Consider the following 16,981-nt stretch of genomic DNA (forward strand, 5'->3'; position numbering starts at 1 on the left):
CCTAACCCTAACCCTAACCCTAACACGACCCCTAAACCTAACCCTAACCCTACCCTAACCCTAATCCTAAACCTAACCCTAACCCTAACCATAACCCTAACCTGAACCCTAACCCTAACCCTAACCCGACCCGAACCCGAATCGTAACCCTAACCCTAACCGTATCCCTAACCCTAACCCTAACCCTAACCCGAACCCTAACCCGAACCCGAACCCTAACCCGAAAACGAACCCTAACCCGAACCCTAACGCTAACCCGAACCCTAACCCTAAACCGAACCCTAACCCTAACCCGAACCCTAACCCTAAACCGAAACCTAACCCTAAACCTAACCCCAACCCTAACCCGAACCCTAGCCCGAACCCAAACCCTAACCCTAACCCGAACCCGAACCCGAACCCTAACCCAAACCCGAACCCTAACCCTAACACAAACCCTAACCCGAAAAAGAAGCCTAACCCGAACCCTAACCCTAACCCGAACCCGAACCCAAACCCGAACCCGAACCCTAACCCAAAACCGAACCCGCACACTAACCCTAACCAGAAACCTAACCCTAACCCTAACCCTAACCCTAACCCTAACCAGATCCCTAACCCGAACCCGAACCCTAACCCTAACCCGACCCTACCCTAACCCTATCCCTATCCGGAAACCTAACCCTAACCCTAATGCTAACCCGAACCCAAACCCTAACCCTAACGCTAACTGTAACCCTACCCCTAACCCGACCCTAACCCTAACCCTATCCCTAACCTGAACCCTAAGAGGAACCCTAACCCTAACCCGAACATAACCCTAACCCTAACCCTAACTCAAAACCGAACCCGCACACTAACCCTAACCCGAAACATAACCCGAACCTAACCCTAACCGTAACCCTAACCCGAACACTAATCCTAACCCGACCCAAACCCTAACCCTAATGCGATCCCGAACCTGAATCCAAACCCTAACACTAACCCAAACCCTAACCCGAACTCTAACCCTAACCCTAACCCTAACCATAACCCGAACCCTAACCCTAACCCTAACCCGAACCCTAACCCTAACCCGAACCCTAACCCTAACCCGAACCCGAATCCGAACCCTAACCCTAACCCTAACCCGAACCCTAACCCAAAACCGAACCCTAACCCTAACTCTAACCCTAACCCTAACCCTAACCCTTACCCTAACCCGAACCCGAACCCTAACCCTAACCCTAACCCTAACCCGAACCTTAACCCGAACCCTATCCCTAACCCTAACCCAAACCCTAACCCAAAACCGAACCCTAACCCTAACCCTAACCCTAAACCGAACCCTAACCCTAACCCTAACCCTTACCCTAACCCGAACCCGAAACCTAACCCTAAACCTAACCCTAACCCGAACCCGAACCCTAACCCGAAACCGAACCCGAACCCTAACCCTAACCCTAACCCGAACCCTAAACCTAACCCGACCCCTAACACTAACCCGAACACTAACCCGAACCCGAACCCTAACCCTAACCCTAACCCTAACCCGAACCCTGACCCTAATCCTAACCAGAACCCTAACCCGAACCCTAACCCTAACCCGAACCCTAACTCGAACCCGAACCCTAACCCTAACCATAACCCTAACCTGAACCCTAACCCGAACCCTAACCCGAAACCTAACCCGAACCCGAACCCGAACCCTAACCCTAACTGAACCCTAATCCGAACCATAACCCGAACCCAAACCCTAACCCGAACCCGTACCCTAACTCGAACCCTAACCCTAACCCTAACCCAAACCCGAACCCAAACCCTAACTGAACCCTAATCCGAACCATAACCCGAACCCAAACCCTAACCCGAACCCGTACCCTAACCTGAACCCTAACCCGAACCCTAACCCAAACCCTAACTCTAACCCTAACCCAAACCCTAACCGTAACCTGAACCCGAACCCTAACCCGAAAACGAACCCTAACCTGAACCCTAACCCTAACCCGAACCCTAACCCTAAACCGAACCCTAACCCTAACCCTAACCCTAACCCTAACCCAAACCCTAACCCGAACCCGAACCCTAACCCTAACCCAAACCCTAACCCGAAAACGAACCCTAACCCGAACCCTAACCCTAACCCTAACCCTAACCCTAACCCGAACCCGAACCCGAACCCTAACCCGAACACTTACCCTAACCCTAACCCGAACCCTAACCCGAACCTGAACCCGAACCCGAACCCTAATCCTATCCCGAACCCGAACCCAAACCCAAACCCGAATCCATACTCGAAAGCGAAACCAATACCGAACCAGAACCCGAACCCGAACCCTAACCGCTAACCCGAACCCAAACCCGAATCCATAACTGAAAGCAAAACCGATACCGAACCCGAACTGAAACCGAAACCGAACCCTACCCGAACCCGAACCCGAACCCTACCCGAACCCGAACCTGAAACCTACCCGAACCAGAACCAGAACCAGAACCCAAACCCCTAACCCGAACCCGAACCCGAAACCCATAATTGTTTGTGCCAATGTAAAGAAAATGCCATACGCTTATCTGTAAGAAACAACAGTGCCCTGGAACAGTCTGAGCCCTAATATCAGCACTGTGCTTTTGGGAGCGGGAGTTAAAGCGGAGGCAAACAGCACTAAGACACATTTGGCAAAAATCGCGTTCCAATGAATAATATTTTCTTCCCTTTCAAACCCAAACGTAAGTGGTTGTGGCCAGATAAATAAATGCCACACACTTATCTGTAAGAAACAACAGTGCCCAGGAACGGGTTTCTACGTGAAGAAAATATTTCTCGTTGGAACTCCGCTTTTTTACTTTACCTTCCACAACCCCTTGTGATAGGGTTTCCACGTTAAGAAAATAGTTTTCATTGGAAGCCGGTTTTTCCCAAATGTGTCTAAGTGCTGTATTCCTCGGGTTTCACTCATGCTACCAAAAGCACAGTGATGATGTTAGGGCTTAGACTGTTCCTGGGTAATGTTTCTTACACATAAGGGTGTGGCATTTTCTTTACATTGCCACAACCATATATGATAGGGTTTCAACATGAACAAAATATTTTTCGTTGGAAGCGGTTTTTTGTCAAATGTGTCTCAATACCGTGTTGTTTGGGATTAACTAATGCTACCAAAATCACCATGATGATGTGAGGGCTCAGACCGATCCTGGAAACTTCTGTTTCTTACAGATAAGCGTATGGCATTTTCTTTACATTGGCACAAACAATTATGATAGAGTTTGCAAAAGAGAAAATATATTTCATTGAAAGGCGGTTTTTGCCAAATTTTCTCAGCTGTTTGCCTCGGTTTTAACTCATGATACCAAAAGAACAGTGATGATCTTAGGGCTCAGACCGTCCACGGGACCTGCTTTTTCTTAAAATAAGCATATGGCACATCCTTTACCTTGCCACAACAAATTAAGATAGAGTTTGCACATCAAGAAATATTTTTCATTTGAACCCGTTTCTGCCAAATATGTCTCAGTACTATGTCCTCAGCACTTGGGAGCATGTCTGCACGTGGAGAAAGACTTTTTCGTGGGAAGCCGGGTTTTGTCAAACGGGTCCCAGTGCTGTGCTCCTCTCTTTTCACTCCTGCTGCCAGAAACCCAGTGAGGATGGGAGGGCTTAGAACATGGCTGGGCACTATGGTTTCTTCCAGAGTCGTGGATAGCATTTGCTTTACCTTGCCACAACCACTTGTGAGAGGGTCTGCACCTCAGGAAAACTGTTTCCGTGGGAAGCCGGCTTTTGGCCAAACGGGTCTCAGGGCCGTGGGCCTCGGGTGTCCCTCCAGCTCCCCAAAGCACAGGGAAGAGGTGAGGGGCTTAGACCATGTCTGGGCAATGTTGTTTCTTACACCTGGGTGTGTGGCATTTTGTTTACCTGGCTACCCCCACTTGGGATAGGTTTTCCACAGCAAGAGCATATTGCTTCTCGGAAGCCGTTTTTGTCCCAGGGGTCTCCAGGGTGTGTTCGTTGGGGTTGAACTCCTGCTAGCAAAACCGCCGGGATGAGGGAAGGGCTCAGACTGTGCCTGGGCCCTGTGGTCTCTTACAGGTCAGTGTATGGCATTTCCTTCACCTTACCAAAGGCACTTGGGAGCATGTCTGCACGTGGAAAAAGACTTTCCCTTGGGAAGTCGGTTTTTGTCAAACGGGTCCCAGTGGTGTGCTCCTCTCTTTTCACTCCTGCTGCCAGAAGCTCAGTGAGGATGGGAGGGCTTAGAACATGGCTGGGTACTGTAGTTCCTTCCAGAGAAGTGGATGGCATTTGCTTTACCTTCCCACAACCACTTGTGAGAGGGTCTGCACCTCAGGAAAACTGTTTCCTTGGGAAGCCGGCTTTTTGCCAGACGGGTCTCAGGGCCGTGGGCCTCGGGTGTCCCTCCGGCTCCCCAAAGCAAGGGACGAGATGAGGTGCTTAGACCATGCCTGGGCCATGGTGTTTCTTACACCTGCGTGTGTGGCATTTTAATTACCTGTCTACCCCCAATGGGATAGGTTTTCCACAGCAAGAGCATATTGCTTGTCGGAAGCCGTTTTTGCCCCAGGTGTCCCCGTGCTGGGTTCGTAGGGGTTGAACTCCTGCTAGCAAAACCGCCGGGATGAGGGAAGGGCTCAGACTGTGCCTGGGCCCTGTGGTCTCTTACAGGTCAGTGTATGGCATTTCCTTCACCTTGCCACAGGCACTTGGGAGCATGTCTGCATGTGGAGAAAGACTTTCCCGTGGGAAGCCGGTTTTTGTCAAACGGTTCCCAGTGCTGTGCTCCTCTCTTTTCACTCCTGCTGCCAGAAGTCCAGTGAGGATGGGAGTGTTTAGAACATGGCTGGGCACTGTGGTTTCTTCCAGAGACGTGGACGGCATTTGCTTTACCTTGCCACAACCACTTGTGAGAGGGTCTGCACCTCAGGAAAACTGTTTCCTTGGGAAGCCGGCTTTTTGCCAGACGGGTCTCAGGGCCGTGGGCCTCGGGTGTCCCTCCGGCTCCCAAAAGCACAGGGATGAGGTGAGGGGCTTAGACCATGCCTGGGCAATGTTGTTTCTTACACCTGGGTGTGTGGCATTTTGTTTACCTGGCTACCCCCACTTGGGATACGTTTTTCACAGCAAGAGCATATTGCTTGTCGGAAGCCGTTTTTACCCCAGGGGTCTCCGGGCTGTGTTCCTTGGGATTGAACTCCTGCTAGCAAAACCGCCGGGATGAGGGAGGGGTCAGACTGTGCCTGGGCCCTGTGGTCTATTACAGGTCAGTGTATGGCATTTCTTCACCCTGCCACAGGCACTTGGGAGCATGTCTGCACGTGGAGAAAGACTTTCCCGTGGGAAGCCGGTTTTTGTCAACGGGTCCCAGTACTGTGCTCCTCTCTTTTCACTCGTGCTGCCAGAAGCCCAGGGAGGAGGGGAGGGCTTAGAACATGGCTGGGCACTGTGGTTTCTTCCAGAAACGTGGATGGCATTTGCTTTACCTTGCCACAACCACTTGTGAGACGGTCTGCACCTCAGGAAAACTGTTTCCGTGGGAAGCCGGATTTTTGCCAAACGGGTCTCAGGGCCCTGGGTCTCAGGTGTCACTCCATCTCCCAAAAGCACAAGGATGAGGTGAGGGGCTTAGACCATGCCTGGGAAATGTTGTCTCATACACCTGGGTGTGTGGCATTTTGTTTACCTGGCTACACCCACTTGGGATAGGTTTTCCACAGCAAGAGCATATTGCTCCTCGGAAGCCGTTTTTGCCCCAGGGGTCTCCGGGCTGTGTTCGTTGGGGTTGAACTCCTGCTAGCAAAACTGCCAGGATGAGGGAAGGGCTCAGACTGTGCCTGGGCCCTGTGCTCTCTTACAGGTCAGTGTATGGCATTTCCTTCACCTTGCCACAGGCACTTGGGAGCATGTCTGCACGTGGAGAAAGACTTTCCCTTGGGAAGCCGGTTTTTGTCAAACGGATCCCAGTGCTGTGCTCCTCTCTTTTCACTCCTGTAGCCAGAAGCTCAGTGACGATGGGAGGGCTTAGAACATGGCTGGGTACTGTAGTTTCTTCCAGAGAAGTGGATGGCATTTGCTTTACCTTGCCACAACCACTTGTGAGACGGTTGGCACCTCAAGAAAACTGTTTCCGTGGGAAGCCGGCTTTTTGCCAAACGGATCTAAGGGCCGTGGGCCTCGGGTGTCCCTCCGGCTCCCCAAAGAACAGGGACGAGGTCAGGGGCTTACACCATGCCTGGGCAATGTTGTTTCTTTCACTTGGGGTGTGGCATTTTGTTGACCTGGCTACCCCCACTTGGGATAGGTTTTCCACAGCAAGAGCGTATTGTTCGTCGGAAGCCGTATTTGCCTCAGGGGTCTCCGGGCTGTGTTCTTTGGGTTTGAACTCCTGCTAGCAAAACCGCCGGGATGAGGGAAGGGCTCAGACTGTGCCTGGGCCCTGTGGTCTCTTACATGTCAGTATATGGCATTTCCTTCACCTTGCCACAGGCACTTGGGAGCATGTCTGCATGTGGAGAAAGACTTTCCCGTGGGAAGCCGGTTTTTGTCAAACGGTTCCCAGTGCTGTGCTCCTCTCTTTTCACTCCTGCTGCCAGAATACCAGTGAGGATGGGAGTGTTTAGAACATGGCTGGGCACTGTGGTTTCTTCCAGAGACGTGGACGGCATTTGCTTTACCTTGCCACAACCACTTGTGAGAGGGTCTGCACCTCAGGAAAACTGTTTCCTTGGGAAGCGGCTTTTTGCCAGATGGGTCTCAGGGCCGTGGGCCTCGGGTGTCCCTCCGGCTCCCCAAAGCACAGGGACGAGGTGAGGGGCTTAGACCATGCCTGGGCAATGTTGTTTCTTACACCTGGGTGTGTGGCATTTTGTTTACCTGGCTACCCCCACTTGGGATAGGTTTTCCACAGCAAGAGCATATTGCTTGTCGGAAGCCGTTTTTGCCCCAGGGATCTCCGGGCTGTGTTCCTTGGGGTTGAAGTCCTGCTAGCAAAACCGCCGGGATGAGGGAGGGGTCAGACTGTGCCTGGGCCCTGTGGTCTATTAGAGGTCAGTGTATGGCATTTCTTCACCCTGCCACAGGCACTTGGGAGCATGTCTGCACGTGGAGAAAGACTTTCCCGTGGGAAGCCGGTTTTTGTCAAACGGGTCCCAGTACTGTTCTCCTCTCTTTTCACTCGTGCTGCCAGAAGCCCAGGGAGGAGGGGAGGGCTTAGAACACGGCTGGGCACTGTGGTTTCTTCCAGAAACATGGATGGCATTTGCTTTACCTTGCCACAACCACTTGTGTGACGGTCTGCACCTCAGGAAAACTGTTTCCGTGGGAAGCCATATTTTGGCCAAACGGGTCTCAGGGCCCTGGGCCTCGGGTGTCAGTCCATCTCCCAAAAGCACAAGGATGAGGTGAGGGGCTTAGACCATGCCTGGGCAATGTTGTCTCATACACCTGGGTGTGTGGCATTTTGTTTACCTGGCTACACCCACTTGGGATAGGTTTTCCACAGCAAGAGTATATTGCTCCTCGGAAGCCGTTTTTGCCCCAGGGGTCTCCGGGCTGTGTTCGTTGGGGTTGAACTCCTGCTAGCAAAACTGCCAGGATGAGGGAAGTGCTCAGACTGTGCCTGGGCCCTGTGCTCTCTTACAGGTCAGTGTATGGCATTTCCTTCACCTTGCCACAGGCACTTGGGAGCATGTCTGCATGTCGAGAAAGACTTTCCCGTGGGAAGCCGGTTTTTGTCTAACGGGTCCCAGTGCTGTGCTCCTCTCTTTCACTCCTGGTGCCAGAAGGCCAGGAGGATCGGAGGACTTAGAACATGGCTGGGCACGGTGGTTTCTTCCATAGAAGTGGATGGGATTTGCTTCACCTTGCCACAACCACTTGTGAGAGGGTCTGCACTTCAGGAAAACTGTTTCCGTGGGAAGCCGGCTTTTTGCCAAACGGGTCTCAGGGCCGTGGTACTCGGGTATCCCTCGGGTCCCCAAAAGCACAGGGACGAGGTGAGGGGCTTAGACCATGCCTGGGCAATGTTGTGTCTTACACCTGGGTGTGTGGCATTTTGTTTACCTGGCTACCCCCACTTTGGAGAGGTTTTACACAGCAAAACCATATTGCTCGTCGGAAGCCGTTTTTACCCCAGGGGTCTCCGGGCTGGGTTCCTTGGGGTTGAACTCCTGCTAGAAAAACGCCGGGATGAGGGAAGGGCTCAGACTGTGCCTGGGCCCTGTGGCCTCTTACAGGTCAGTGTATGGCATTTCGTTCACCTTACCAAAGGCACTTGGGAGCATGTCTGCACGTGGACAAAGACTTTCCCGTGGGAAGCCGGTTTTTGTCAAACGGGTCCCAGTGCTCTGCTCCTCTCTTTTCACTCCTGCTGCCAGAAGCCCAGGGAGGATGGGAGGGCTTAGAACATGGCTGGGCACTGTGGTTTCTTCCAGAGAAGTGGAGGGCATTTGCTTTACCTTGCCACAACCACTTGGGATAGGGTCTGAACCTCAGGAAAACTGTTTCCGTGGGAAGCCGGCTTTTTGCAAAGGGGTCTCAGGGCCGTGGGCCTCGGCTGTCCCTCCGGCTCCCCAAAGCACAGGGACGAGGTGAGGGGCTTAGACCAAGCCTGGGCAATGTTGTTTCTTACCCCTGGGTGTGTGGCATTTTGTTGAGCTGGCTTCCCCCACTTGGGATAGGTGTTCCACAGCAAGCAACTACTGTTCCTCGGAAGCCGTTTTTGCCCCAGGGTTCTCCGGGCTGTGTTCGTTGGGGTTGAACTCCTGCTAGCAAAACCGCCGGGTTTAGGGAAGGGTTCAGACTGTGCCTGGGCTCTGTGGTCTCTTCCAGGTCAGTGTATGGCATTTCCTTCCCCTTGCCACAGGCACCTGGGAGCATGTCTGCACGTGGAGAAAGACTTTCCCGTGGGAAGCCGGTTTTTGTCAAACGGGTCCCAGTGCTCTGCTCCTCTCTTTTCACTCCTGCTGCCAGAAGCCCAGGGAGGATGGGAGGGCTTAGAACATGGCTGGGCACTGTGGTTTCTTCCAGAGAAGTGGAGGGCATTTGCTTTACCTTGCCACAACCACTTGGGATAGGGTCTGCACCTCAGGAAAACTGTTTCCGTGGGAAGCCGGCTTTTGGCCAAACGGGTCGCAGGGCCGTGGGCCTCGGCTGTCCCTCCGGCTCCCCAAAGCACAGGGACGAGGTGAGGGGCTTAGACCATGCCTGGGCAATGTTGTTTCTTACACCTGGGTGTGTGGCATTTTGTTGAGCTGGCTACCCCCACTTGGGATAGGTGTTCCACAGCAAGCGCCTATTGTTCGTCGGAAGCCGTTTTTGCCCCAGGGGTCTCCGGGCTGTGTTCGTTGGGGTTGAACTCCTGCTAGCAAAACCGCCGGGTTGAGGGAAGGGTTCAGACTGTGCCTGGGCCCTGTGGTCTCTTCCACGTCAGTGTATGGCATTTCCTTCCCCCTGCCCCAGGCACCTGGGAGCATGTCTGCACGTGGAGAAAGACTTTCCCGTGGGAAGCCGGTTTTTGTGAAACGGGTCCTAGTGCTCTGCTCCTCTCTTTTCACTCCTGCTGCCAGAAGCCCAGGGAGGATGGGAGGGCTTAGAACATGGCTGGGCACTGTGGTTTCCTCCAGAGATGTGGAGGGCATTTGCTTTACCTTCCCACAACCACTTGGGATAGGGTCTGCACCTCAGGAAAACTGTTTCCGTGGGAAGCCGGCTTTTTGCATAGGGGTCTCAGGGCCGTGGGCCTCGGGTGTCCCTCCGTCTCCCCAATGCACAGGGACGAGGTGAGGGGCTTAGACCATGCCTGGTCAATGTTGTTTCTTACACCTGGGTGTGTGGCATTTTGTTGAGCTGGCTACCCCCACTTGGGATAGGTGTTCCACAGCAAGCGCCTATTGTTCGTCGGAAGCCGTTTTTGCCCCAGCGGTCTCCGGGCTGTGTTCGTTGGGGTTGAACTCCTGCTAGCAAAACCGGCGGGTTGAGGGAAGGGTTCAGACTGTGCCTGGGCCCTGTGGTCTCTTCCAGGTCAGTGTATGGCATTTCCTTCCCCTTGCCCCAGGCACCTGGGAGCATGTCTGCACGGGGAGAAAGACTTTCCCGTGGGAAGCCGGTTTTTGTGAAACGGGTCCCAGTGCTCTGCTCCTCTCTTTTCACTCCTGCTGCCAGAAGCCCAGGGAGGAGGGGAGGGCTTAGAACATGGCTGGGCACTGTGGTTTCTTTCAGAAACGTGGATGGCATTTGCTTTACCTTGCCACAACCACTTGTGAGACGGTCTGCACCTCAGGAAAACTGTTTCCATGGGAAGCCGCATTTTTGCCAAACGGGTCTCAGGGCCCTGGGTCTCAGGTGTCACTCCATCTCCCAAAAGCACAAGGATGAGGTGAGGGGCTTAGACCATGCCTGGGCAATGTTGTCTCATACACCTGGGTGTGTGGCATTTTGTTTACCTGGCTACCCCCACTTGGGATAGGTTTTCCACAGCAAGAGCGTATTGTTCGTCGGAAGCCGTATTTGCCTCAGGGGTCTCCGGGCTGTGTTCTTTGGGTTTGAACTCCTGCTAGCAAAACCGCCGGGATGAGGGAAGGGCTCAGACTGTGCCTGGGCCCTGTGGTCTCTTACATGTCAGTATATGGCATTTCCTTCACCTTGCCACAGGCACTTGGGAGCATGTCTGCATGTGGAGAAAGACTTTCCCGTGGGAAGCCGGTTTTTGTCAAACGGTTCCCAGTGCTGTGCTCCTCTCTTTTCACTCCTGCTGCCAGAATACCAGTGAGGATGGGAGTGTTTAGAACATGGCTGGGCACTGTGGTTTCTTCCAGAGACGTGGACGGCATTTGCTTTACCTTGCCACAACCACTTGTGAGAGGGTCTGCACCTCAGGAAAACTGTTTCCTTGGGAAGCGGCTTTTTGCCAGATGGGTCTCAGGGCCGTGGGCCTCGGGTGTCCCTCCGGCTCCCCAAAGCACAGGGACGAGGTGAGGGGCTTAGACCATGCCTGGGCAATGTTGTTTCTTACACCTGGGTGTGTGGCATTTTGTTTACCTGGCTACCCCCACTTGGGATAGGTTTTCCACAGCAAGAGCATATTGCTTGTCGGAAGCCGTTTTTGCCCCAGGGATCTCCGGGCTGTGTTCCTTGGGGTTGAAGTCCTGCTAGCAAAACCGCCGGGATGAGGGAGGGGTCAGACTGTGCCTGGGCCCTGTGGTCTATTAGAGGTCAGTGTATGGCATTTCTTCACCCTGCCACAGGCACTTGGGAGCATGTCTGTACGTGGAGAAAGACTTTCCCGTGGGAAGCCGGTTTTTGTCAAACGGGTCCCAGTACTGTTCTCCTCTCTTTTCACTCGTGCTGCCAGAAGCCCAGGGAGGAGGGGAGGGCTTAGAACACGGCTGGGCACTGTGGTTTCTTCCAGAAACATGGATGGCATTTGCTTTACCTTGCCACAACCACTTGTGTGACGGTCTGCACCTCAGGAAAACTGTTTCCGTGGGAAGCCATATTTTGGCCAAACGGGTCTCAGGGCCCTGGGCCTCGGGTGTCAGTCCATCTCCCAAAAGCACAAGGATGAGGTGAGGGGCTTAGACCATGCCTGGGCAATGTTGTCTCATACACCTGGGTGTGTGGCATTTTGTTTACCTGGCTACACCCACTTGGGATAGGTTTTCCACAGCAAGAGTATATTGCTCCTCGGAAGCCGTTTTTGCCCCAGGGGTCTCCGGGCTGTGTTCGTTGGGGTTGAACTCCTGCTAGCAAAACTGCCAGGATGAGGGAAGTGCTCAGACTGTGCCTGGGCCCTGTGCTCTCTTACAGGTCAGTGTATGGCATTTCCTTCACCTTGCCACAGGCACTTGGGAGCATGTCTGCATGTCGAGAAAGACTTTCCCGTGGGAAGCCGGTTTTTGTCTAACGGGTCCCAGTGCTGTGCTCCTCTCTTTCACTCCTGGTGCCAGAAGGCCAGGAGGATCGGAGGACTTAGAACATGGCTGGGCACGGTGGTTTCTTCCATAGAAGTGGATGGGATTTGCTTCACCTTGCCACAACCACTTGTGAGAGGGTCTGCACTTCAGGAAAACTGTTTCCGTGGGAAGCCGGCTTTTTGCCAAACGGGTCTCAGGGCCGTGGGACTCGGGTATCCCTCGGGTCCCCAAAAGCACAGGGACGAGGTGAGGGGCTTAGACCATGCCTGGGCAATGTTGTGTCTTACACCTGGGTGTGTGGCATTTTGTTTACCTGGCTACCCCCACTTTGGAGAGGTTTTACACAGCAAAACCATATTGCTCGTCGGAAGCCGTTTTTACCCCAGGGGTCTCCGGGCTGGGTTCCTTGGGGTTGAACTCCTGCTAGAAAAACGCCGGGATGAGGGAAGGGCTCAGACTGTGCCTGGGCCCTGTGGCCTCTTACAGGTCAGTGTATGGCATTTCGTTCACCTTACCAAAGGCACTTGGGAGCATGTCTGCACGTGGACAAAGACTTTCCCGTGGGAAGTCGGTTTTTGTCAAACGGGTCCCAGTGCTCTGCTCCTCTCTTTTCACTCCTGCTGCCAGAAGCCCAGGGAGGATGGGAGGGCTTAGAACATGGCTGGGCACTGTGGTTTCTTCCAGAGAATTGGATGGCATTTGCTTTACCTTGCCACAACCACTTGGGATAGGGTCTGCACCTCAGGAAAACTGATTCCGTGGGAAGCCGGCTTTTTGCAAAGGGGTCTCAGGGCCGTGGGCCTCGGCTGTCCCTCCGGCTCCCCAAAGCTCAGGGACGAGGTGAGGGGCTTAGACCATGCCTGGGCAATGTTGTTTCTTACCCCTGGGTGTGTGGCATTTTGTTGAGCTGGCTACCCCCACTTGGGATAGGTGTTCCACAGCAAGCGCCTATTGTTCCTCGGAAGCCGTTTTTGCCCCAGGGGTCTCCGGGCTGTGTTCATTGGGGTTGAACTCCTGCTAGCAAAACCGCCGGGTTGAGGGAAGGGTTCAGACTGTGCCTGGGCCCTGTGGTCTCTTCCAGGTCAGTGTATGGCATTTCCTTCCCCTTGCCCCAGGCACCTGGGAGCATGTCTGCACGTGGAGAAAGACTTTCCCGTGGGAAGCCGGGTTTTGTCAAACGGGTCCCAGTGCTCTGCTCCTCTCTTTTCACTCCTGCTGCCAGAAGCCCACGGAGGATGGGAGGGCTTAGAACATGACTGGGCACTGTGGTTTCTTCCAGAGAAGTGGAGGGCATTTGCTTTACCTTGCCACAACCACTTGGGATAGGGTCTGCACCTCAGGAAAACTGTTTCCGTGGGAAGCCGGCTTTTTGCAAAGGGGTCTCAGGGCCGTGGGCCTCGGCTGTCCCTCCGGCTCCCCAAAGCACAGGGACGAGGTGAGGGGCTTAGACCATGCCTGGGCAATGTTGTTTCTTACACCTGGGTGTGTGGCATTTTGTTGAGCTGGCTTCCCCCACTTGGGATAGGTGTTCCACAGCAAGCACCTATTGTTCGTCGGAAGCCGTTTTTGCCCCAGGGGTCTCCGGGCTGTGTTCGTTGGGGTTGAACTCCTGCTAGCAAAACCGCCGGGTTGAGGGAAGGGTTCAGACTGTGCCTGGGCCCTGTGGTCTCTTCCAGGTCAGTGTATGGCATTTCCTTCCCCTTGCCCCAGGCACCTGGGAGCATGTCTGCACGTGGAGAAAGACTTTCCCGTGGGAAGTCGGTTTTTGTGAAACGGGTCCCAATGCTCTGCTCCTCTCTTTTCACTCCTGCTGCCAGAAGCCCAGGGAGGATGGGAGGGCTTAGAACATGGCTGGGCACTGTGGTTTCTTCCAGAGAAGTGGAGGGCATTTGCTTTACCTTGCCACAACCACTTGGGATAGGGTCTGCACCTCAGGAAAACTGTTTCCGTGGGAAGCCGGCTTTTTGCAAAGGGGTCTCAGGGCCGTGGGCCTCGGCTGTCTCTCCGGCTCCCCAAAGCTCAGGGACGAGGTGAGGGGCTTAGACCAAGCCTGGGCAATGTTGTTTCTTACCCCTGGGTGTGTGGCATTTTGTTGAGCTGGCTACCCTCACTTGGGATAAGTTTTCCAAAGCAAGCCCCTATTGTTCGTCAGAAGCCGTTTTTGTCCCAGGGGTCCCCGGGCTGTGTTCGTTCGGGTTGAACTCATGCTAGCAAAACCGCCGGGATGAGGTAAGGGCTCAGACTGTTCCTAGGCACTGTGGTCTCTTACAGATCAGTGTAGGGCATTTACTTCACCTTGCCACAGGCACTTGTGAGCATGTTTGCACGTTATGAAAGATTTTTCCGTTCGAAGCCGGTTTTTCTCAAATGGGTCTCCGTGCTGTGCTCCTCTGTTTTCACTCATGCTGCCAGAAGCCCAGTGATGATGTTAGGGCTTAGAACATGGCTGGGCACTGTGGTTTCTTCCAGAGAAGTGGATGGCATTTGCTTTACCTTGCCACAACCACTTGTGATAGGGTCTGCACCTTAGGAAATCTGTTTCCGTTGGAAGTCGGTGTTTTGCCAAATGGGTCAGGGATGTGGGGCTCGGGTTTCCCTCATGCTACCAAAAGCACAGTGACGATGTCTGGGCTTAGACCATGCCTGGGGAATGTTGTTTCTTACACATAAGTGTGTGGCATTCTGTTTACTTTGCTACAACCACTTTGGATAGGTTTTCCACATCAAGAACTTATTTTTCGGCGGAAGCCGTTTCTGCCTCAAGTGTCCCGTGTTGTGTTCGTTCGGGTTTATCTCCTGCTAGCAAACTGTGGTGTCTTACAGATCAGTGTATGGCATTTACTTCACCTTGGCACAGGCAATTGTGAGCATGTTTGCACGTTACGAAAGATTTTTCCGTTGGAAGCCGGTTTTTGTCAATCTCATAGGGAAGAAACAGAAACTCTTTGGCATAACCTGACTCACCCAGCATCAGTAAAGCAGTTCGAGAACTCAGCCCAGGGCCCCTGTCGCCTACCCAATTGAAGCCACCACCATGCCTCTATCGAAAGGAATTCCCAAAGACTCTCCTCTGACTCCACCACCAAAGAAACAGCAGATTGAATATGGCACTTCAAAATATCGAGATGATACATCTGGTATAGTTAGATACACAAGGTTTACCTTTATTTTTTTATTGTTTTTTATTACATAATGTTATAGTCTCCATACAGTACAGTAAATTTCGATGATACATTAGTTGCATATTACACCCAGTGCACCATGCAATATGTGCCCTCCTTACTACCCATCACCAGCATATATTTTAAACAGGAAAATGCTGCTCTGAATAATTTTGAATTTTCCCTCGACCCCCATTGTAACTCTTGGGATGAAAAGACTAATCAGTGATGAAACATCACCTTTGAGAATTGGAAAGACATCATCCATATTTGTATGTGACGACAAAAGGCCATCTAACACTAAATGGTGGCCACTCACCCATATCTTAGGCCCAACTGTATAAACACTGTCAAACGTATATCTTAAAAATAGACAAAGAGTAAACCTCACCTTCCCTTTCTAATGAAAGAGTGTTTCTAGGAAACAGCTGTTCAAAATACATTCATAAGCAGTCAATGAACAGAGAAAATGGGATCCCCTGCAAAGTGCTCCAAGCTCAGAAACTAAGTACCTCCTTCACCAAATTCAGAACGCTGACAACTATTACTTAAGTTTTACTTCATGGCTCAACTAGAGAAAAGAGAAAAACCCAGGAGATGGTGGGTTAATGAGAGGTTTTACTTCCAGTCCTGATGTGGATATGACATTTCTCCAAATGGACCTGCCGCTTTCTCTGAATGCTGGATCCCGTGTCAAGCTGCCTCACTGACTCAGATGCAGACGTTCAGAACGTCGGGTCTCGCGGAGCCAGAGCAGAGAAGTGTTGTCAGATGGGGAGAAGCAGCTCCTCGGACCTAAAGCCTGCACACCTGCTGTGGTTTCTGGGAGAAGGGGAAACATAGACTTGTCTTTTAGTAGTAATTATCTCCCAGCCCATTGCCACCATTCCCAGGAAACAGCTAGCACAATGCTGAAGTTGGGTAACGGCTCTGGGCCTTCCTAGCGCCACACCTGTGCCTGAGGGAACAGGGAATACCCTGCTGAACTCGGGGAACTGCTCAAGGTCCATTACCTGCACTGTGTCGGGGGACAGGGGCACCGCACTGAAGTTGGGGACTGTGCGGTCCTTTCTCTCGCTCTTCCTGGGGAACACGGGAAACCCTGGAATGTCTGCGAACCATCCCACAAAAGCTTTGCTGAGCGGGTGCCCTGGAGTTCCTGGGTCTGGGGTGTATGGCCAGTTGACGGAGACTAGGCAGAAGAGACTTTCAAGGGAAAAAGGAAAGAAAACTGAGTCTCCATGATGAACTCTCTCAACATGCCCTTCCAGAACCCCGCCTCTTACCCGGGGTGCCCCTACTCCCAGAAAGCCCACCTATGGCCACACAGCATGCACTCACCCAGCCAGGAACTCCACAGGTCCACTCTCTCAAAACTCCACTTCCTTGGCTCCTGGTCTGCGTCCTTGGGCTGCTCCGGATCTGCACACAGAGACGTAGCTCCACCCCCATGGGGTGATTGCTTGGGGAGTATGATGCTTCCAACTCCTTGAATGCCAGGCAACCGGCCCCATGACTCACAACTCTGGGAGTGCAGAGGTCCAGGAGGCACCTCCTTGGCTAAACGCCCTGAGCAGGCATGACGGGGATCATGGGCAGGGCTGCAATCACACACACACACACACACACACACACACACACACACACACACACACGGCCCCTTTCGCAGACCCCTCTAGCTGCAGACCACCCTCAGAGCCCTGCCCCTTCCCTTCTGCACCAACCCTTCCTGCAAGGGTGTGCCTGGTTCCTGGCAAGATCAGCTGCTCTCAGACTGTTCCAGCCTTGGGCTTTAGGAAATGCAATGCTTTTATGCATATCCAAGGCAATTTTAAGCGCCAAAAGGAATGCTCCAAGCGGGAATAGCTTTGCCTTCTTGTCTCACCCATGGGGTGGATAGTGCTTCTCAGACCTTCAAAACATCCTCCTAGGGT

The 16,981-nt window shown here is 53.0% G+C and overlaps 1 long non-coding RNA gene across 1 annotated transcript; it reads right to left on the reverse strand.

The window, feature by feature from the left end:
• Nucleotides 1–15,056: 15,056 nt before the first annotated feature.
• Nucleotides 15,057–16,670, reverse strand: LOC130542975 (uncharacterized). Its single transcript, XR_008957924.1, has 3 exons — nt 16,389–16,670; nt 16,061–16,253; nt 15,057–15,869 (listed from the first exon to the last, which is right to left on the reverse strand). It is a non-coding gene; the product is annotated as an uncharacterized LOC130542975 (long non-coding RNA).
• Nucleotides 16,671–16,981: the final 311 nt, after the last annotated feature.

Source organism: Ursus arctos, unplaced genomic scaffold (genome assembly GCF_023065955.2).
Source record: "Ursus arctos isolate Adak ecotype North America unplaced genomic scaffold, UrsArc2.0 scaffold_66, whole genome shotgun sequence".
Lineage (NCBI taxonomy): Eukaryota > Metazoa > Chordata > Mammalia > Carnivora > Ursidae > Ursus > Ursus arctos.